This window comes from Stegostoma tigrinum, chromosome 41 (assembly GCF_030684315.1).
Source record: "Stegostoma tigrinum isolate sSteTig4 chromosome 41, sSteTig4.hap1, whole genome shotgun sequence".
NCBI lineage: Eukaryota > Metazoa > Chordata > Chondrichthyes > Orectolobiformes > Stegostomatidae > Stegostoma > Stegostoma tigrinum.
The window spans coordinates 5,618,431-5,641,893 of record NC_081394.1 but is presented as its reverse complement, the minus strand read 5'-3'; the positions used below and the strand labels follow the sequence as shown (position 1 = coordinate 5,641,893).

Sequence of the window (23,463 nt, the reverse complement as noted above, 5' to 3'; positions counted from 1 at the left end):
TGGAAGCTTGCAAATGAAAACGAGGGGGAACAAAGAGTGGCGTTACAAAGGCACACAGACTTGTTAACCTGACATCAGTACCAAGACAAATACTAGCATCTTCATTATTAATATTAACAATAATATATTAATTATTAATTATTAATAATGGTCGGTGGAGTTGTGGATAGTGACGAAGGATGCTGTAGGTTGCAGAGAGACATAGATAAGCTGCAAAGCTGGGCTGAGAGGTGGCAAATGGAGTTTAATGCAGACAAGTGTGAGGTGATGCACTTTGGTAGGAGTAACCAGAAGGCAAAGTACTGGGCTAATGGTAAGATTCTTGGTAGTGTAGATGAGCAGAGAGATCTCGGTGTCCATGTACACAGATCCTTGAAAGTTGCTACCCAGGTTGACAGGGCTTTTAAGAAGGCATACAGTGTTTTAGCTTTTACTAATAGAGGGATCGAGGTCCGGAACCAAGAGGTTATGGTGAAGCTGTACAAAGCTCTGGTGCGGCCGCACTTGGAGTATTGTGTACAGTTCTGGTCACCGCATTATAAGAAGGATGTGGAAGCTTTGGAAAGGGTGCAGAGGAGATTTACTAGGATGTTCCCTGGTATGGAGGGAAGGTCTTACGAGGAAAGGCTGAGGGACTTGAGGCTGTTTTCGTTAGAGAGAAGAAGGCTGAGAGGTGACTTAATTGTGACATATAAAACAATCAGAGAGTTAGATAGGGTGGATAGGGAGAGCCTTTTTCCTAGGATGGTGACGGCGAGCACGAGGGGGCATAGCTTTAAATTGAGCAGTGAAAGATATAGGACAGATGTCAGAGGTAGTTTCTTTACTCAGAGAGTAGTAAGGGAATGGAATGCTTTGAATGCAACGGTAGTAGATTCGCCAACTTTAGGTACATTTAAGTCATCATTGGATAAGCATATGGACGTACATGGAATAGTGTAGGTTAGATGGGCTTGAGATTGGTATGACAGGTCGGCACAACATCGAGGGCCGAAGGGCCTGTACCGTGCTGTAATGTTCTATGTTCTATGTAATATTAAGGATGTGATGACTGGCTCCTTAGGAAACACTGGTTGTAAAGCCAGACCAAGTGTGTGGTGAAGAGCACACGCACATGGAATATATTGGGGAGAACTGCGAGGTTATTCATTTGGGAGGAGGAACAGAGGGGACAGTATTGCTTAAAATGAAAGAAATCAGAAAGTGTTATGCCCAAAGGAACTGAGTTGTCCTCATTCATAAGTGGTTGCACAAGAAACAATTCAGAGGCAAATGAAAGACAAAGTTTGATTGATTTCTACTCACTGATCACATCAAGGCAAATAGGGAGGTGGCAGGAATATGGTAGAGGTGGATGATCAGCCAGGATCTGGAGTGGCAGAGCTACCATTGCGCCTTCTTCAGCATAAGGCAAAAGACTAAAGCACTCTCAACCACCTAGAGCCAGGAATATCAACTGGATAAGTGTTCCTCATCCTCTGGAGATTCGCACAGGTATTGATCCCCGTATTCGGCCAATTCAGTTCACTCCATGGACTTGCTGCTTGTAGACAGCAGCTCCTCTGTTCATGCAGTGACCAGCAGAGTCATTAGACATGAATGTACTCTTGAAAAATGGGACCAGCTTTTCTCTTTAATCACAGCTAGAGTCAAACAACACAAACAGACCCTTCAGCCCAACTCTTCCATGCTGTTCAGATATCCTATATTGAAAGTGGTCCCATTTGCCTGAGTTTGGCCCATACCCCGCTCAACCTTTCTTAGCCATGTACCTGTCCAAATGTCTTTTGGAATATTCTAACTGTACCCACCTCCACCACTTCCCCTGGCAGCTCATTCCAGACACACCATCCTCAGTGGGGAAAAAGTTGCCTCTCAGATCCCTTTCAAATCCTTCCCGTCATCATAAACCTACGCCTGCTAGTTTTGAACTCCCCTACCCTGGGGAAAAGACCTTGGCTATTCAACCTAGCTATGCCTCATGATTTTATAAACCTCGGTAAAGTCACGCCTCCACCTCCAACAATCCAGGGTAAAACAGTCCAGTTTATTCAGCCTCTCGCTACGATGCAAACCTCTCCCCCCACCACCCAGCCTCAGCAGTATTCTTGTAATTTCTTTTTCTGCACCCTTTCTAGCTTAACAACATCCTTGCAACAGAATTGTACGCGATAGTGTATAAGTGGCCTAACCAGTGATTGTACAGCCGCAAGATGACCTCCAACTCCAATGCTCAATGTTCTGACCAACGAAGGCAAGCCACATGCCTTCTTCACCACCGTGGCTATCTGCAAGGCCGCTTTCAAAGAACTATCAACTTGAAACCCCTAGATCCCCCTGTTCAGCAACACTCCCAGGGCTTTCCCATTAACTACCCTGGCTTCTCCAACCAAAAGCAATGCCTCACACTTATCTAAATTAAAATTCGCCTGCCACTCCCCAGCCCACTGGCCCATCTGGGTAACGTCTCATTGTTCTCTTAGCCTACTTCACTGTCCCCCTCTACTACCAATTTTGCTGTCAATAGCAAAGTTACTAACCATGTTCTCATTGAAGCTATTGATACAAGTGACAAACAACAGTTGTCCCAGAACCCATCTTCGCAGCACACCACTGGTCATTGGCCTCCAGTCCTAACAACCGTCTGCCACCAGCCTCTGATTTGCAACATCATGTCAGTTTTGTCTCCAATAGGCTCTCTCTCCCTGGATCCCATTTGATATCACCTTACTGACCATGTCTCAAAACTTTCCAACAGGAATCACTCGATTACCACAAAATTAGGCTGATTTCCCACCATCCCTGTCCCAGGCTCAGTACAGTGGAAACTCAGTTAGTGCTGGACAGCCCCATTCCCCAGAAGGTTTTGTCCTCCAGTCACTCCATCCTGATGCTTAGGCGCTGTTGACACGGCTCCACACTTCACCCGAACAGGTTCGCCATTCCATTTTTCAATATGACCCCATCTTTTGTCGAGGTTGTTTCCTAGAAGAGAAAAACCAGCAGGGTGCAGGTGAGAAGAATCCAACGCTTTGGACGTGTGTGAAAAAGGACCTGTTCAGGAGGACAGGCCCATTAAATGACACTCAACATCGTGGAGACCAATGGCAGCTAGAAAATGGGTGACAGGAGCACAGAGGGTAGAGGAGAGGAGGCTTATAGGGAAGGCAATGGGCAAAAGCTGGACACTCCACTAGAACTGTGCTGAACAGAGGGAGACGTGAGAAAACACTGCAATAGTTCCTTGTCCCACTGCGAAGGGCGTACGTGGGGATGGCGGTAAGCACAGATGGGGATATTGAGTGAAACAAGGGAATCCGAGATGGGCTTCCCAGTCACTGAATCCTCCAATTCCCAGAACAAAGAAAAAGAAAGACACAAAAAGTTGCAACAACTGGCATTTAGAGAGCATATTTAACATGGAACACAGGAGTCAAACACACTGACATAGAACGATGCAGAGGCATTCACGCAGTGAGTTATACCTTAGCAGGAATTCCCAACTTAGTCTCTATCTACCACCATTATTGCCCACACATTTATCCAGCCCATCCCTGTTTGCAGCTTCTGTATCCTCCCCACAGCTTACTTTCCCACTGAGCTTTGTATCATCAGCAAACTGGGACTTTTCCAGTCGTTCCTCCCATCTCAGTCCTTGATATAGATTAAATGTCACTGAGGTCCCAGCACTGATCCTTGCAGGACCAGGTTTATCCTGGCAACTGAAAATGGCCTATTTGTTCCTGCTCTACTCCTGAGCATGAACTAATCCTCAATCCAGTCCATATTACACCCGGCTCCCATTCAACTGAGCCCTCATCTTGTACAACAATGTATTGTGTGGCACCTTAAGTACCTCCTGAAATTCCCAACATATACCCCAGCCTCTGGTTCTCCTTCGGGAGAAAATTTGCTCCTTTCCAATCCATGGGGACTGTTCAGAAGCGAGAGGATGACAAGCTGGAAATAACTGGATGCTGTTGCTCAATGACAGGCTGGATTGAAGCATCCTCACAGCTCAGGGAATGGACAGGGACAGAGGTCAGCAACACTTCACACAACATTAGCAATGAAAATCTGGTCAAAGTGAGACTAGTAGAATAATCTAGAACTTACTGTCCTGCGTGTTTTTGGACAAAGTAAACCCCAATTGCAACAATGAGAACAAAAACACCAATTCCAATTCTCAATTCAACTCCTCCTCTTGTTGGACCTAGAGACAGAATGAAGCCATGAACAGACTGGGACACATGAACAAAATCAACTGCAGAGGCCTGTAGCACCTGGTGTTTCAGAACCAGCTCTAGTACAAACAGATCCTTGGGTAAGTCTCGTCCTGGAGAGAGGTGGGAGTGAGATACCAATAAACACTAGCACAGGACAGTCCCGCAGTTCTCTGCACACACATACAGCCCCACAATGGGTTCGATACATGCTTTCCAATGAAGGGAACTGGACACTGACCAACAATTTCCCTTCAAGTAAACCCAAAGGAAGAATTGGAAACTATTTCCTGGATGGGAAAGTCACAGGATTGAATGGAATCCTGATTAATATCCAGGTCACTATTCCTCTCCATTGTCTTCAACGCAGACACCTTGGGATCACTCCCTCCTGCCTGGATACCACTGGCCCCAAACCTCATGTGAGTGGCCCCCAGCCCTTGAGGTCAGGACACACCCAAGGCCAGTGACCGGGCAATCTGGCAGAAATGAAGGGTTTGGGCTAGTGTATGACCTTGTCGTGGCTTCACCCAACTTGGGCACCAGTCTCCTGATGTTCCTGAGGTGGCTCTGGAGCTACAACTGGGCTGAGTGTGCCTGTTTCAACAAAGTGTGGAGCTGGATGAACACAGCAGACCAAGCAGCATCTTAGGAGCACAAAAGTTGACGTTTCAGGCCTGGACCCTTCCCGAAACATCAGCTTTTGTGCTCCAACATGCTGCTTGGCCTGCTGTGTTCATCCAGCTCCACACTTTGCTATCTCGGATTCTGCAGCATCGGCAGTTCCCATTATCACTGGGTGTGTCTGTTTCCCTGATCCAGTCTCTGGCTCAGAGTCTGTTCAGCATCACCCCAGTACCACCCTCCGAGTGTACTCCCTGACCAATTCTAACCCTTTGCTTGACAGGGAGGTACCCCACCCTCTCTGACAAAGGCCCATGTACTATACCCTCTACTACAATACAGTCCTCCCACACCATACTGCTCCTTCCCCTATGGGGAAGGCCCTCAGCAGCTGGGAGTGTGGGCTCCTGTTTTATTCTGGTGTCCCATACAGAGAGATTTGAACCTATGACCTTCAACCTCAGAGGTTAAAAGTCAACTGAAGCCACTGAAGAACCCTTGTGCCTTCACCAGCACAATGCACCTTCACAAGGAAGTACCTTGGGTTGTATTGAATCACTTACCATGATCTGCTTCAGGAGTTGCACTTGGGCCTTGAGACGGACAAGCCGGAAAGCAAAACACAGTGAAATGAGAAACAGATCAAATGTTTAGCTTCCCCTTCTCTGCCCCCAGAAGAACTACTGCTGAAACCCTCATCTGTGTCCTCATGATTCAGCCGTTGCAATATTCCCCTGGTCACTGTGTGACAAACCCTCCGTTACCTCCAGTACATCCCAAACTCTGCTGTCCTTGTAACATTAACCGACTGCAATGAGTCCCTTTCACATCACTCACAACCCCTCCAGCACCTGCGCCGCTCCCCGTCTCTAGAGCCTCCTTCAAGATGCCAGAGCTCATCTGCTCCAACCTCTTTTTCCTTTACTTTTATTTACTAACCTCACCACAAGTTTGGACGGCAAGAGGTCCAGCCTGCAGCAGGCTGAGGTCTGACTTAGTTTTCCCTGAGCAAGGATAGGGCCTAGAATCGGTGGCTCCGACATAAGCAGAGGTAAGGTCGGAGGGATAAGCCCAGCAGCAAAAGATTATGCCTGAGGATCACCGACTTCGATGTTGTTTGGGTCCAGTGTAGGTGGCGGTACAAGTGTCTCTCACTGATGGACTCTCTTCAGCGATATCTTTCTTGCACCCCCATCCAACACCCAACACCACCCTTACTCTCCAAATATTCAAAACCGTCTCGTTTCGTAGCAAGAAGTGAAAGCTTTTGTTTGTATTCTCACTGTGAAATATACATGACAATAAAATCCGAAGTCAGCTCCTCTACCCCTCCCCATCTCTGCAAGCTCCTCCAGCCCCCACACACCCCTAGCTATCTCTAATTTCCTCCAGGCTTTGTCTCATTCAGTTGTGAATGGTGGCAGACATTTAAAAGGCTTGCAGGAAACGCTGACCACAGCAATATCCCCATCCTCAATGATGGGGGAGCACATCAGAGCAAAAACAAGGCTGCAGCATTAGCAACAAATCTCCGGCCAGGAGTACTGAGTGGATGATCCAACATCACCTCCTGTAGTGGTGCCCACCACCACCGATGCCAGTCTTCAGTGACTTCAATTCACTTTACATGACATTAACAGATGGCTATCTTTGACATCATTCTGGTAATAATACTGAAGGCCTGTGCTCCAGAGCTTCCTGTTCCCCGAGCCAAGGTGTTCCAATTCAGCTACAACACTGGCATCTGCTTGAGAATTTGGAAAATGGCCCCTAGTTCTGACCTGTACACACAAAAGTATAGCAAATCCAACCCAGCCAATGACCACTCCGTCAGTCTGCTCTCTATCATCAGTAAAGTGATGGAAGGTGTCATCAGCAGTCAGGTCAAACAGCACACACTCAGCAATAACATGTTCACTGATGTCCGGGTTTGGTTCTACCAGGACCACTCAGCACCAGGCCTCATTTCAGTCTTGGTTCAGCATGTGCAAAAGAGCTGACATCCAGGAGGTGAGGAGAGAGTGACAGGCCTCGATATTAAGGCTGCATTTAAAACAGCATGGCATCAAGGTATAGAACAATACAGAGCAGAATAGACCCTTCGGCCCTCGGTGTTGTGCCAACCTGTGAACTAATCTAAGCCCCTCCCCCTACAATATCCCATCATTATCCATATGCTTATCCAAGGGCTGTTTAAATGCCCCTAATGTGGCTGAGTTAACTACATTGGCAGGCAGGGCGTTCCACGCCCTTACCACTCTCTGAGTAAAGAACCTGCCTCTGACATCTGTCTTAAATCTATCACCCCTCAATTTGCAGCTATGCTCCCTTGGACAAGCCAACGTCATCATCCTAGGAAAAAGACTCTCACTGTCCACCCTATCTAATCCTTTGATCATCTTGTATGTCTCTATTAAATCCCCCCTTAGCCTTCTTCTTCCCAATGAGAACAGACCCAAATCCCTCAGCCTTTCCTCATAAGACCTTCGCTCCAGACCAGGCAACATCCTGGTAACTCTCCTCTGCACCTTTTCCAATGCTTCCACATCCTTCCTGTAATGGGGCGACCAGAACTGCACGCAATATTCCAAGTGAGGCCGCACGAGCGTTTTGTACAGTTGCAGCATCACATCACGGCTCCCGAACTCAATCCCTCTACCAATAAAACCTAACACACCGTAAGCCATCTTGATCCATGTACATGGACACCAAGATCCCTCTGCACATCCACACTACCAAGAATCTTTCCATTGACCCGGTATTCTGACTTCCTATTATTCTTCCCAAAGTGAATCACCTCACATTTATCCCTATTAAACTCCATTTGCCACCTTTCAGCCCAATTCTGCAGTTTATCCAAGTCTCCCTGCAACCTGTAACATTTTTCCACACTGTCCACCACTCCACCGACTTTAGTGTCATCTGCAAACTTACTAACCCATCCACCTATGCCTGCGCCCAAGTCATTTATAAAAATGACAAACAGCAGTGGTCCCAAAACAGATCCTTGAGGCACACCACTGGTAACCGGATTCCAGGCTGAATATTTTCCATCAACCGCCATTTGTTGCCTTCTTACAGAAAGCCAGTTCCCAATCCAAACTGCTATATCTCCCTCAATCCCGTGCCTCCGCATTTTCTCCAATAGCCTACCATGTGGAACCTTATCAAAGGCTTTACTGAAGTCCATGTACACCACATCAACTGCCCTACCCTCATCCACATGCTTGGTCACCTTCTCAAAAAACTCAATGAGGTTTGTGAGACACAACCTGCCCTTGACAAATTCATGTTGACTATCTAATCAAATTGTTGCTGACTGGTCTATAATTACCTGGGTCATCTCTACTGCTCTTCTTGAACAAGGGCACAACATTTGCAATCCTCCAGTCCTCTGGTGCTAAACCTGTAGACAATGATGATTCAAATATCAAGGCCACAAGCTCCGCCATCTCCTCCCTAGTTTCCCAGAGAATCCTTGGAAAGATCCCATCTGGCCCAGGGGTTTTATCTACCTTCACACCTTCTCGAATTGATAACACCTCCTCCTACTAACTTCAATCCCTTCAATTCTAATAGCCCATAACTCAGTCTTCTTCTCTACAATATTCTCCTTTTCCTGAGTGAAAACAGATGACAAATATTTGTTTAGCACTATCCAAAGAAAACTGGAGTCAGTGGGGCAGAATCTCTCCATTGGTTTGTCATACCTGGTATATAGAAAGATGGTCACAGCTCAGTTATCCCACCTCCAGGAAATCTCTGCTGAAGGTCCTCAGGATAGTGTCCTAGCCCCAAGTGTGATGTGGAGGTGCCGGTGTTGGACTGGCACGGACGAGGTCAGAAATCATACAACACCAGGTTATAGTCCAAGAGGCTTAATTGAAAACACAAGCTTTTGGAGCATAGCCCTTCGGCAGGTGAAGAGAGAGAAAGATGCACACAGAATGCAGAAATTTAAACTCACTTCACCCGACAAAAAGGGCTACGTCCCGAAACCTTGTGTTTTCAAATAAACCTGTTAGGCTATCACCTGGTGTCGAGTGGTGTCTGACCTTGTCTTCAGCTGCTACATCAAATAACCTCACCTCCATGTAGGCTGTCGTGGGGATGTTCGCTGATGGTTTCACAAAGTTCAGCACCACTTGCTGCTCCTCAGCTACTGAAGCAGTCCATTTCCAAATGCAACAAGATCAGGACAGTATCCAGGCTTGAGCTGACAAGTGGCAAATAACAGTCATGCCACACAAATGCCAGGCAATGACCATCTCCAATAAAAGATAACCTAAACGTTTCTTCTTGATGCTCAATGACATTACCATCACTGAATCGCCTACTATCAATAACGTTGGAGTTACCATTGACCAGAAACTGAACAGCCTCACCACATAAATATGGTGATATCAAGAGCAGTTCAGATGCTGGGAATCCTGAAGCAAGGTACTCACCTCTTGACCCTGCCAGAGTCTGTCTACCATCTACATAGGCACAAGTCAGGACTGTGATGGAACACTCCCCAGTTGCCTGGATAGACCATAAGACATAGGAGTGGAAGTAAGGCCATTCGACCCATCGGGTCCACTCTGCCATTTAATCATGGGCATTTCAACTCCACTTACCCGCACTCTCCCCGTTGCCCTTCATTCCTTAAATCCCGCCACTATCAACATCCTGGGGGTTACCACTGAGAGAGAATCTATCCATCGCCCCTTGACATTCAATGGCCTTACCCTCTATCTTAAACATGCTCAATGGACAGAGCATTCACAGCTCTCTGTGCTAGAAAACTCTCAAAGGTTCACCGCTCTCTTGGAATTAAAAATAATTCCCTGTGCAGCTCCACACTCAAGAAGCTTTACATCATCCAGGTCAATTGGCCTACTTGATTGCCACTACAATTGCACACATCCACTCTCTCCACTACTGACACTCAGTAGCTACAAAGAATCACATTAGAAATTAAACCAAGGCTCCTCAGACAACGCTTCCCAAACCCTTGGCCAAAGGCGTTCTCTCTAAAGTTGCAGTCTTGCTGGGTTTCTGCACACTGACTGGTGTTGGAACAAGGATGGTGGCACGGACCTCCAGGTGTGAAAGTTCATGGCCGCACACAGCCCTTGGGGGCTAACGCAGGCAAAATCAAAACTGGAGGGAACGCTGACAACTATTTCCATCAAGAAGGACAAGGGCAGCAGATACAGGGGAAGAGCAACGCCCACTACAAGTTTCTCTCCAAGTCCCTCTCAATCCTTACTTGGAAATATATCCAAGGAGCTAGGAGCAATTGGAAGGGAAGGTACTGACTCAGTTATTCATGTGAACCTCCCAGTAGGATCTGGTGAAGGTGCTCCAATGGTGTGTGTGTGTGTATGTATATATATATAAAATATGTATATATGTGTGTGTGTGTGTGTGTGTGTGTGTGTGTGTGTGTGTGTGTGTGTGTGTGTGTATAAATGTGGTGGGGGGGGGGGTAGGTTCCAGGATTTGGAGTCAAACGATGAAGGGATGGCCAATACCTCTCCAAGCTGGGAAGGTGAGTTGGAGATTTATTTTGGGGAGCGGTGGGGGGGAAGAGTGAGTGATTTCACAGCTGTGTTGGTAAGTGGATTCTTAGCACTTGATACTTCAGTTCTTTGTTACGTAAAAGTAATAAAAGACGAGGAGCTTTCACATTCTTCCCACCCCACCCCGGGGTGGGATTCTCAGGCCAGCAAAGTGAATTTTCATTGGAGGGGGAAAAGCATTTGAAGCACAGACAATGGAACGCTCATTCTGCTAAACTCACCATGATCTGTCCTGAACCGGAGGAATAACGCTTCTGAGGACTCCATGTTCCCAAATTCAAGAATAAGATCACCTTTAGATGAGTCTTTCAGATATTGAACATCTGCAATGCACACATACCAGCAACTGGACTGATTAAAATATGCCCTATAATTCGCAGTGCAACTTGAGCCATTGCAAACTATCTCGGTTAATCCACATTTAAGGACTGGCCTCTGATCCTTGGTCACACATTTATTCATCATTATATTTGCTGGTGCTTCAGTAGGTACTGAAAAGAAATGAAACAAACATTGTCAAGCAACTTTTTAATTTCTTTCCGCCCCCCCCGCCTCACCCATTGTTCCACCTCACCTACCCATCTTATCTCCTAATGCACAAAATTTCCTGATATTAGTTTAGTCTTGAAAATACTTGAACATTGAGCAGTCTCAGCTCTCTGGGGGAAGAGAATTCCAAGAATTTGATAAATGGAACTTCCCTTCTGATTCAAAACAGCTTACACTGCGACTGTTAACCGCAACTCCTATTTCTACATCTCAGGGTCGTGGGGGGTGAAGTAGAGACAACCCCGTAAGGAATTCATCCCTTTCAATGAAAATACCTCTCATTCTTCTAAGCACCAGGGAATATGAACCCATTCCACTCATTCTCTCTTCATTGGATAATCCCCTTATCCCAGGAATCAGCCTGGTGAATCTCTGCTGCTCATCCTCCAAGTTAAGTCTATCCTGACTCGGGGGAGGAGAGAAACTAAGCAATGTTCCAGGTATGACCTCAGCAAAATGTAATATATTTTCATACACCATAGAATCAGAGAGTCCCTACAGTGTGGAAACAGGCCCTTCGACCCAACAAGCCTACACTGACCCTCAGAACATCCGACACAGGTCCATTCCCCTACCTAATCTAGACAGCACTGAACACTATGGGCAATTTAGCATGGCCAATCCATCTGGCGTGCACATCTTTGAGACAAACCGGAGCACCTGGAGGCAACCCACGCAGACATGGGGAGAAAGTGGAAACTCCACACAGCCTGAGGCTGGAATTGATCCTGGGTCCCTGGTGCTGGGAAGCAGCAGTGCTAGCCACTGAGCCGCCCCTTACAATCACCCTTCGTGATGCCACCCAACTACCACTCTCACAGGAACAGAAAGTGGCCATTCAGCCCCTTGATTCCGTTCATTCATTCAATGAGGTCACGACCCCTCTGCTTTTAGATTTCTCAAAGTCTTTACCCTGGAAGGCAGTTGTAACAGGTTCCCCGCATGTGACAGCAGGCAGGCTGAACTAGGTCATTTGGGAAATTTGGTCGGCATTGAAGGGTTGGGCCAAAGGGACTGTTTCCATGCTGTAGGAGTATGGCTACTCAACTACAAGAGGCATCACATCTATACCCAGCCCTGTCCTCAGCATTTAAACATTCCACCAGGGGCTTCACTGGGCAGCAATGGTGAGCTAGAATAGGAAACTGGTGGTTTCATCCTTACATTGTAGCAACAACACAGAAACAGGCTATTCAGTCCATCTGCCTCACATAGGCCTCCTCCAGGGTCACTGAGCAATGAAGTGGGCACTCACCAAGAATTCCAAAAGTAGGAAGTGTCACCAATCTCCCTGTCAAACAAAAACCTCTCACGTGTCACAGAGAGAGATGAACATTTTGATTAATGTGCACACAATCCCACTCAAAGTCAGACACACTGGTTCTGTTCTTGCTGCCTGATTCGATTGATTTTTGAACAGGTTTATTCTGTGGATCCTTGCTTCCCTCCTTCTCCCAGTACTGTCACCTTCTGCCAGGATCCACACCCTAATCTCCATTCACTCTCCGCTAGTCCCCGTTCTATTTGATCCCAGGGCTGTCGCTAAAGCCTACTCTTTCTGCTCAGGGGTCCAGCCCAGTTCCACGGGACCAGGCTCTGCCATCCCAGTGTCACCGACTGTTGCTCATCGCCCAGGTACCAATTTTCACATCCCAGGTATTAATCTAATTCTGCGCCTCCGTTTCAGCTCTCTTTCATGATCACAGTCTGTGGTGTGCCCACTCCCTCAACTTGCAGTTCACACAGCACCCTAAAGCACGGGGAATTCCTGATGCCCCCACCCCCAGCCTTGGATTACTTGTGAAAAGTTCTAGTAGTCACAGCACTAACCTGTAACAGCATTCACCAACGGGAGTAGTTTCTGGGAGGCGTGCCCCTACAGCAAGAACAAAAATACAGTGAGCTCCTTTTCAACAGATTCCCTTCCTGATCGAGTAGATCATCCGGTCCAACCCCCTGGCGGTGACTGACAGATACAGCCCATGAGAAGGGCTGGGACATGGAGACACGGAAGTCACGCAGTGACTAAAATGACTGTTTTCTTGCCGTTCGCCAAATACATCTTGAGGGACCATTATTTATCCCCCTTTTTAGATCCGCCCCGCAGTCTCGGTCGAACCCCCTTTTCAATGTTTCATCTGACCCTCCCCCCACCACCGCGCCCTCCCTCAGTTGATCCACAGATCACTTGGATAGCGAGGGGGGAGAATGTAAACAGAGCGGAATCGGTTCCATTGACAAACTCGTGGACAACTTCACTCTTGGGCATTCCTCAGTGCCAGTAAATTAGAGACAGGGGCATTCCCTTCGTAGGTACAGGGCAGCACAACCCGTCCGCCAAGGACCCCAAAACTTCTGTGATTGATGGGAAGATGCCGCATAGTGTGAGGAGGAGACGTGAGTGGAGGAGGAGCGGACCAGCATGTCCCGCAAGGTTCCTGCAGAATTTTGACAAGGGACGGGAGGGAAATATATGACGAGTGGTGGCATTTTGCTGTACCGTCCACAAGACGTGGGCCCAAACATTGTGCCAATGGCCATTTCAACATTCCACTATGTTCCCTGGCCAGCATCTTTGTCTCAGGCTTGTTGTCACAAGGTTCTGTGCTTTACTTGAACAGGCCTGTGAAAGCAACACCAATCGACCATTCAATGTTCAGAGACTATCTCGGGCCTCAGAGAAATACATTCGAGGCAGGACTGAGCTCCGGGTCAAACTGATCACGAGGGGGATCACGAAAAGGGTAGGATGGAAGTTTTCCGTGCTTTCCTTGAGTAGGATCATTCTCAGCTGCTTACACCCACCTGTGGGAACAATCCTCACAGGATCCTCGGCCGATTGGCACACACTTTCAAGCTCAGTGCACTGGGCTTTGCAAAGGCTGATTGGGGCATGCTGTGATTCCTGCCTTCTGCACACCATGCTCTGGAGACAGAAGAACCATGTTCCTGGGGAGGGAGTGCAGTTTCTCACACTGTTAACCCCTTCCATCACCCAGTTTGGTAGCTCTGTCCTCAGGGCTCAGCTCGCACAGTCGGGTTTATTACTGAGTTATGCTTTTAATCAATACACTGAACTTAAATTCCCAACATGTCATGTTGGAATTTGAAGTCATTCTCTTGATTATTAGTCCACACCTTTGGTTTACTCCTCTTATAATGTAAACCCTGCACTACCATCCCAAATAAAAGCAGTGATTAAATACACAATAACCTCTCACCTGTTACAGAAAGATTAACATGTTGATTCGTTCTCTCAGAAATCTGACATGTTGAACAAGGGTATTATGCAAAACGTTGACTCTTCGTTGCCTCCAGATCTGCCGTGTTCTTCAAGCGTCTTGTTTGTCAACTTTGGATTCCAGCATCTGCAGTTTTGTTTGTCTCTAATATATTCCTCATGGTCTGATTTCATGCGGCCAGAGATCACAGCTGACCAGGTGCCTTGTAACAGTTGATCTTTGAACAGGCTTATTTTATTTCTGAGATAACAAAGTGTGGAGCTGGATGAACACAGCAGGCCAAGCAGCATCTCAGGAGCACAAAAGCTGATGTTTCAGGCCCAGACCCTTCATCCATTTGGTTTCTGAACTGTGGGTCTTGTTCTCTCAACTCATCTTTCCCATTGAGAAATTTTTGGACAATTTTCTTCTTAGGTGCCCTCCAGATTACCTGTAAATTCCGTTTCCAGGTACAGGGCAGCACAAGCTACTCCCCAGTGAACCCAGAAACTAGGACAGGCGAGTCACCTGGAAAAGAGTGAATGTATTTATCCACAGATATAATCTCCCTGCTGATACACTACATCCTAAGTTTCACATGGATACCCTGATCAGTAACTCACTGCTTTCATTTCTGTGGGAAGGTTAAAGCTGAGACATGCAAGAACCTCAACTAAAAGCAGCTTGCTCTGGGTATTTGTCAGGACTGAGTAGGGGGTCAGCATTTTGAATCACTTTCTCATTTGGACACATGCTGGGAGAACACAGCGAGATACTGGTCAAAAGGTGGAGCTGGAGGAACACAGCAGGCCAGGCAGCGTCGGAGGAGTAGGAAAGCTGATGTTTCAGGTCGAGAGAGATAATGGGAACTGCAGATGCTGGAGAATCTGAGATAACAAAGGGTGGAGCTGGATGAACACAGTAGGCCAAGCAGCATCTTAGGAGCACAAAAGCTGACATTTTGGGCCTGGACCCTTCATTGGAGAGGGGGATGGGGAGAGGGTTCTGAAATAAATAGGGAGAGAAGGGAAGGCGGATCCAAGATGGATAGAGGAGAAGATAGGTGGAGAGGAGATAGACAAGTTAAACAGGCAGGGATGGAGCCAGTAGAGGTGAGTGCAAGTGGGGAGGTAGAGGGGGGGGGGGGGGGGATAGGTCAGTCCAGGGAGGACAGACAGGTCAAGGAGGTGGGATGAGGTTAGTAGGTAGGAAATGGAGGTGCGGCTTGGGGTGGAAGGAGGGGATAGGTGAGAGGAAGAACAGGTTAGGGAGGCAAGGATGAGCTGGGCTGGTTTTGGGATGTGGTGGGGGGAGGGGAGATTTTGAAGCTTGTGAAATCCACATTGATACCATTGGGCTGCAGGGTTCCCAAGTGGAATATGAGTTGCTGTTCCTGCAACCTTCGGGTGGCATCATTGTGGCACTGCAGGAGGCCCAGGATGGAATTGTCATCTAAAGAATGGGAGGGGGAGTTAAAATGGTTTGCGACTGGGAGGTGCAGTTGTTTAGTGCGAACCGAGCGGAGGTGTTCTGCAAAGTGGTCCCCAAGCCTCCGCTTGGTTTCCCCGATGTAGAGGAAGCCACACCGGGTACAGCGGATACAATATACCACATTAGCAGATGTGCAGGTGAACATCTGCTTGATGTGGTAAGTCTTCTTGGGGCCTGGGAGGGGGGTGAGGGAGGAGGTGTTGGGGCAAGTGTAGTCCTGCAGTTGCAAGGCTAATTGCTGGGTGTGGTGGGGTTGGAGGGGAGTGTGGAGCGGGCAAGGGAGTCGTGGAGAGAGTGGTCTCTCCGGAAGGCAGTCAAGGGTGGGGATGGAAAAATGTCTTTGGTGGTGGGGTCGGATTGTAAATGGCGGAAGTGTTGGAGGATAATGCATTGTATCCAGAGGTTGGTGGAGTGGTATGTGAGGACGAGGGGGATTCTCTTTTGGCAGTTATTGCGGGCACGGGGTGTGAGGGATGAGTTGCGGGAAATGCGGGAGACACGGTCGAGGGCGATCATGACCACTGCAGGGGGGAAGTTGCAGTCCTTGAAGAATGAGGACATCTGAGATGTACGGGAGTGGAATGCCTCATCTTGGGAGCAGATGCAGCGGAGGCGAAGAAATTAGGAATAGGGGATGGAATTTTGGCAGGAGGGTGGGTGGGAGGAGGTGTATTCTAGGTAGCTGTGGGAGTCGGTGGGCTTGAAATGGATCTTGGTTTCTAGGTGGTTGCCTGAGATGGAGACAGAGGGGTCCAGGAAGGTGAGGGATGTGCTGGAGATGGTCCAGGTGAACTGAAGGTTGGGGTGGAAGGTGTTGGTGAAGTGGATGAACTGTTCGAGCTCCTCTTGGGAGCAAGAGGTGACTCCGATACAGTCATCAATGTAACAGAGGAAGAGGTGGGGTTTGAGGTCTGTGTAGGTACGGAAGAGGGACTGTTCCACATAACCTACAAAGAGGCAGGCTTGGCTTGGGCCCATGTGGGTACCCATGGCCATCCCTTTGTCTGTAGGAAGTGGGAGGAATCAAAAGAGAAGTTGTTGAGGGTGAGGACGAGTTTGGCGAGGCTAGGCGGATGAGGGTGTCGGTGGAGAGGGACTGGTCAGGTCAGCAGGATAGGAAGAAGTGGAGGGCTTTTAGGCCATCTGCATGGGGAATGCAGGTGTATAGGGACTGGATATCCTTGGTGAAAATGAGGTGTTGCGGACCAGGGAATTGGAAGTTCTGGAGGAGGCAGAGGGCGTGGGTGGTGTCACGGACGTAGGTAGGGAGTTCCTGGACCAAGGGGGAGCAAATGGAGTCCAGATAGGTGGAGATGAGTTCGGTGGGGCAGGAACAGGCTGAGACAATGGGCTGACCAGGGCAGGAGGGTTTATGGATTTCAGGAAGGAGATAGAAACGGGCCGTGCAGGGTTGGGGAACGATGAGGTTGGAGGCTGTGGGTGGGAGGTCACCTGAGGTGATGAAGTTGTGAATGGTTTGGAAGATGATGGTTTGGTGTTCGGGTGTGGGGTCATGATCCAGGGGGCGGTAGGAGGAGGTGTCGGAGAGTTGGCGTTTGGCCTCGGCGATGTAGAGGTCAGTGCGCTCCACTACCACTGCGCCACCCTTGTCTGTGGGTTTGATGGTGAGGTTGGGGTTGGAGCGGAGGGAGCGGAGGGCTGCCCGTTCTGCGGGGGAGAGGTTGGAGTGGGTGAGAGGGGTGGAGAGGTTGAGGCGGTTAATGTCTCGTCGGCTGTTGGAGATGAAGAGGTCAAGGGAGGGTAGGACGCCTGGGGGTGGTGTCCAGGAGGAGGGGATGTGTTGGAGGCAGGAGAAGGGGTCAGTAGAGGGAGGGTTAGGCTCACGGTTAGAGAAGTAAGCGTGGAGGCAAAGGCGACGAAAAAAACGGCTCGATGTCCAAACGTGACTGGTATTCGTTGATGTGTAGGTGGAGGGGGAGGAAAAGGTGAGCCCCTCGCTGAGGACTGACCGTTTGTCCTCAGTCAGGGAGAGATCTGGGGGAATGGTGAAAATTTGGCAGGGCTCAGTGTGGCTATCTTCTCTGGGGTTGCTGGCTGTAGACGGAGCAATGTCGGTGTCAGCAGTGAGCGGAGCTTCATCAGTAATGGGGGAGGGGAAGGGGGCTCTGAAATAAATAGGGGGGCACGGTGATAGCAGGTAGATAGTGGAGTGGATAGGGTTCTGACAGGTCAGGGAGGTGGAAATTAAGCTATTAAAAGGTCATGTATGCAGGAGTGGGAATTCGTCGGTGAGGTGGGAGGAGTGGATAGAGAGCAGATCAAGGAGGCAGGGATGAAGCTAGTGAGTGTAGGTAGGTAGTTGGATGGAAGATGACCCCACAATGAAGGAAATTTCTCCCTCCCCACCCTTATCTGCCTTCCGGAGGGACTGCTCTCTCTGTGACTCCCTGATCTGCTCCACACTCCCCACTAACCCCACCTCTCCTCGGCACTGTTCCCTGCAACCGTAGGAAGTGCTACACCTCCCTCCTCACCCCCATCCCATGACCCAAGAAAATCTTCCACATTAAACAGATGTTCACCTGCACATCTGCTAATGTGGTATACTGTATCTGCTGTTCGCGATGTGGCCTCCTCTATATCGGGGAAACAAAGCGGAGGCCGCTTTGTGGAACACCTACGCTCATTTTCCGACAAACAACTGCACCTCCCAGTCACAAACCACTTCAATTCCTCCTCCCACTCTTTGGACAATATGGTCCTGGGTCTCCTCCAGTGCCACAATGATGCCACCCGAAGGTTGCAGGAACAGCACATCATATTTCGCTTGGGAACCCTGCAGCCTAATGGTATCAATGTGGACTTCACAAGCTTCAAAATCTCCCTGCTCCTGACTACGTCCCAAACCAGCCCAGGTCATTCCCACCTCCCTAGCCTGTCTGACCTTTCTCCCACCTCCTACCTACCAGCTTCATTCCCACCTCCTTGACCTGTCTGTCTTTCCTTGACTGATCTACGCCCATCCAAACTCCTCACCTACACTCACCTTCACTGGCTCCATCCCCGCCTCCTTGACTTGTCCATCTCCTCTCCACCTATCTGCTCCTTTATCCATTTTACATCCGCATCCACCCCCCATTTATTTCAGAATCCCCTTCCCTCCCCCCTTTTCTGAAGAAGGGTCCAGATGCAAAACATCAGCTTTTGTGCTCCTCTGATGCTGCTTGGCCTGCTGTTTTCATCCAGATCTACACCTTGTTCCCTCAGATTCTTCAGCATCAACAGTTCCTACTATCTCTGTAGGTAGATAGTGGTGGGGATTGGTTAGTGAGGTGGGAGAAGCGGACAGATGGGAGGGAAGATGGACAGGTCAATGAGACGGGGATAAGAGGTGGGGGCTGGTCTTGGGATGAGGTTGGGGGTTACTTTTAATGCCTTCGTCTATATCATTAATGTATATTGTAAACAGCTGCGGTCCCAGCACCGAACCTTGAGGTACCCCACTTGTCACTGCCTGCCATTCCGAAAGGGACCCGTTTATCACTACTCTTTGCTTCCTGTCAGCCAGCCAATTTTTAATCCAAGTCAGTATTTTGTCCCCAATACCATGTGCCCTAATTTTGTTCACTAGCTAGCTCCACCCAAAACGTCAGCTTTCCTGCTCCTCTGATGCTGCCTGGCCTGCTGTGTTCCTCCAGCTCCACACCTTGTTATCTCAGACTCCAGCAACGGCAGTTCCGACCATTCTCTGGATACTGGTCAAGTTCCCTTTTCAAAATTCTCTCAGATAATGTGAGGTGAAGTTAGCAAGTAGAAAATTGTGCCTGAAAGGCAAAGATAATAACGACTGCAGGAGAGTCACTGAGGATTTGGGGTGAATTTGGACCGGTCGGGGAACAGTGACAATCTGAGTACGGATTGAGGCAACACTTGATGGTCAGAAAGGGGCCAAGGCAATGTGTGCCCTCACCTCCCTCCACCACTAACCTGTTAGAGCTTGCTCCTGCACCCCATGAGATCCAGACCCTCCCACTCCCAGGCCTCAGAGGCCAGGCTAAGACTAAAATTGGGGCCTTGAAGACAGAAACAGGTGAATTTATTATGGGGAACAAGGAAATGGCAGAAGAGTTGAATAGGTACTTTGGATCTGTCTTCACGAGGGAAGACACAAGCAATCTCCCAGATGTAATAGTGGCTGAAGGACCTAGGGTAATGGATGAACAGAAGGGAATTTATATTAGGCAGGAAATCATGTTGGATAGACTGTTAGGTCTGAAGGCTGGTAAGGCGTTCTTGTACATCAGTCAATGAAAGCAAGTATGCAGGTACAGCAGGCAGTGAAGAAAGCTAATAGCATGCTTGCCTTCATAACAAGAGGAATTGAGTATAGGAGCAAAGAGGTCCTTCTGCAGCTGTACAGGGCCCTGGTGAGACCGAACCTGGAGTATTGTGTGCAGTTTTGGTCTCCAAATTTGAGGAAGGACATTCTGGCTATTGAGGGAGTGCAGCGTAGGTTCACGAGGTCAATTCCTGGAATGGCGGACTATCATATGTTGAAAGATTGGAGTGACTGGGCTTGTATACACTTGGGTTTAGAAGGATAAGAGGGGATCTGATTGAGACGTACAAGATTATTAAGGGATTGGACACTCTGGAGGCAGGAAGCATGTTTCCGCTGATGGGTGAGTCCAGAACCAGAGGACCCAGTTTAAAAATAAGGGGTAGGCCATTTAGAACAGAGTTGAGGAGAAACTTCTTCACCCAGAGAGTGGTGGATTTGTGGAATGCTCTGCCCCAGAAGGCAGTGGAGGCCAACTCTCTGGATACTTTCAAGAAAGAGATGGATAGAGCTCTTAAAGATAGTGGAATCAAGGGTTATGGGGATAAGGCAGGAACAGGATACTGATTGTGGATGATCAGCCATGATCATAATGAATGGTGGTGCTGGCCCGAAGGGCCGAATGACCTACTCCTGCACCTATTGTCTATTGTCAATCCCCAGCAACTGCACACTCCTAGACAGGTCCGATTGTGATTTGATCCCAGCACTGCCCGAACTCTCATCCCATGGTCAGAGATATTTCCCAGTCTCACCGATTGTTTCTCAGTGTTCAGATCTGAACCTACGGTGCCCACTGTCTCAATGGTTCCACTTGGGAGTCCACACAGCACCTGAGAGCAAGATGAATTCCTGATTCCACACCATCCGCCAGCCTTTGATCATTGCTGAAGTGTTCTAGCAGTCACAGCACTGACCTGGAACAGCAGCAACATTCCGCAGCAGCTGGAGGAGTAGTTTCCGTGAGCTTCTGCAACAAGAAAACACAGTGAGTCACTTTCCAACAGATTCCCTTCCTGATCGAGTAGATGATCCGGTCCAACCCCCCGGCGATGACTGACAGATACAGCCCATGAGAAGGGCTGGGACATGGAGACACGGAGTGAGGGGGTTGGGGACAAGTCACGCAGTGACTAAAATGACTGTTTTCTTGCCGTTTGCCAAATAAATCTTCAGGGACCATTATTTATCCCCCTTTCTAGATCCGCCCCCGCAGTCTCGGTCTAACCCCCTTTTCAATGTTTCAAGAGATCACTTTACACGCTCCTGACAAGTTCCGGCACTTTCTGTTTGTATCTGAGATGGTCAGCATTTCCCTTTAATACAGAGGTTGAGTGCTGGGGGTGACGAGGGAGAGAGATCCCCCTCCTACCGTGTCCCCGGGTGGGAGGCACTGACAGTAAATACCTGCACCTCCTTTCCCGGGACCGGGAGCAGGATCAGAGCCAGACACCGACAGGAGACGGAGAGAAACACTTTGGAAAGCTCCATGTTGCAGGAAGCGCAGACTGTCAGTCACTTAGAGCCGCTTCTGCAATGTCCCGCTGAGTTCCCTCCCTCTATCCCTATGAATGACAAACTTCCGCCACATCCAGGGACGAGGGGGTGGAGCTTGTTCCGGACTGACCCACATCGTACTGACAGATGGGGGAGGAACATCCCATGAGAATCAACCCCTATTCCCCCTCCCTGGCCTGGGCCCACAGTTTTCCGGGAGAACCCCACCCGAAACAATTTGTCCATCCACTTCCTTGAGGGGCCAAGCAGCTTTGAGCTGGCTTTTCCCGACAGAGGCTGTACCCAGATTTCTCACCTCCCCCCTCCCTGTGAGAATGGGAGAGTCGGTTCCCCGCAGCGAGCCAGAATGAATGAACTGTACCCGGTGATAATCAGAGAGAATGAGCACTACGGATGCTGGAGAATCGAAGATAACAAAGTGTGAACCCGGTGTGGCTTCCTCTACATTGGGGAAACCAAGCGGAGGCTTGGGGACCGCTTTGCAGAACACCTCCGCTCAGTTCGCAACAAACAACTGCACCTCCCAGTCACGAACCATTTCCACTCCCCCTCCCATTCTTCAGATGACATGTCCATCATGGGCCTCCTGCAGTGCCACAATGATGCCACCCGAAGGTTGCAGGAACAGCAACTCATATTCCGCTTGGGAACCCTGCAGCCCAATGGTATCAATGTGGACTTTACCAGCTTCAAAATCTCCCCTTCCCCCCACTGCACCATACAACCAGCCCAGCTCTTCCCCCCCACCCACTGCATCCCAAATCCAGCCCAGCCTGTCTCTGCCTCCCTAACCTGTTCTTCCTCTCACCCATCCCTTCCTCCCACCCCAAGCCGCACCCCCAGCTACCTACTAACCTCATCCCACCTCCTTGACCTGTCCGTCTTCCCTGGACTGACCTATCCCCTCCCTACCTCCCCACCTACACTCTCTCCACCTATCTTCTTTTCTCTCCATCTTCGGTTCGCCTCCCCCTCTCTCCCTATTTATTCCAGAACCCTCACCCCATCCCCCTCTCTGAAGAAGGGTCCAGGCCCGAAACGTCAGCTTTTGTGCTGCTGAGATGCTGCATGGCCTGCTGTGTTCATCCAGCTTCACACTTTGTTATCCCGGTGATTATAATACAGCATTACACTCACATACTCTACTGTCAGTCCTCGACAATGCTGCAGTGAATCACAATGAAAACTGGAGGAACAACCTCTCATCTTCAAAATGAGCTGTTTACGACCATCTGGGCTCAATATTGAGTTCAACAGCTTCAGATTGTGAATACACTCCCATTCCCTCCGTTCTTTTTGCTTTACATGTTACATTCTGCTATGTTCTCCCCACCTCTCCAACCCATTCCCTCCCTTCCCGAGTGGGACTGTCCTTAGATAACAAAGTCTTCACCTGATGAAGGGTCTGGGCCTGAAACGTCAGCTTTTGTGATCCTAAGATGCTGCTTGGCCTGCTGTGTTCATCCAGCTCCACACTTTGTTATCTCAGAAATAAAATAAGCCTGTTCAAAGATCAACTGTAACAAGGCACCTGGTCAGCTGTGATCTCGGGCCGCATGAAATCAGACCATGAGGAATATATTAGAGACAAACAAAACTGCAGATGCTGGAATCCAAAGTTGACAAACAGGACGCTTGAAGAACGCGGCAGATCTGGAGGCAACGAAGAGTCAACGTTTTGCATAACACCCTTGTTCAACATGTCAGATTTCTGAGAGAACGAATCAACATGTTAATCTTTCTGTAACAGGTGAGAGGTCATTGTGTATTTAATCACTGCTTTTATTTGGGATGGTAGTGCAGGGTTTACATTATAAGAGGAGTAAACCAAAGGTGTGGACTAATAATCAAGAGAATGACTTCAAATTCCAACATGACATGTTGGGAATTTAAGTTCAGTGTATTGAATAAAAGCATAACTCAGTAATAAACCCGACTGTGCGAGCTGAGCCCTGAGGACAGAGCTACCA

At 48.8% G+C, this 23,463-nt stretch overlaps 1 long non-coding RNA gene across 1 annotated transcript; it reads right to left on the bottom strand.

The window, feature by feature from the left end:
* Positions 1-1,518: 1,518 nt before the first annotated feature.
* On the bottom strand, positions 1,519-21,523 carry LOC125448565 (uncharacterized). Its single transcript, XR_007246732.2, has 6 exons — positions 21,383-21,523; positions 20,731-20,945; positions 14,185-14,712; positions 12,794-12,839; positions 10,636-10,905; positions 1,519-2,985 (listed from the first exon to the last, which is right to left on the bottom strand). It is a non-coding gene; the product is annotated as an uncharacterized LOC125448565 (long non-coding RNA).
* Between the last annotated feature and the right edge of the window lie 1,940 nt (positions 21,524-23,463).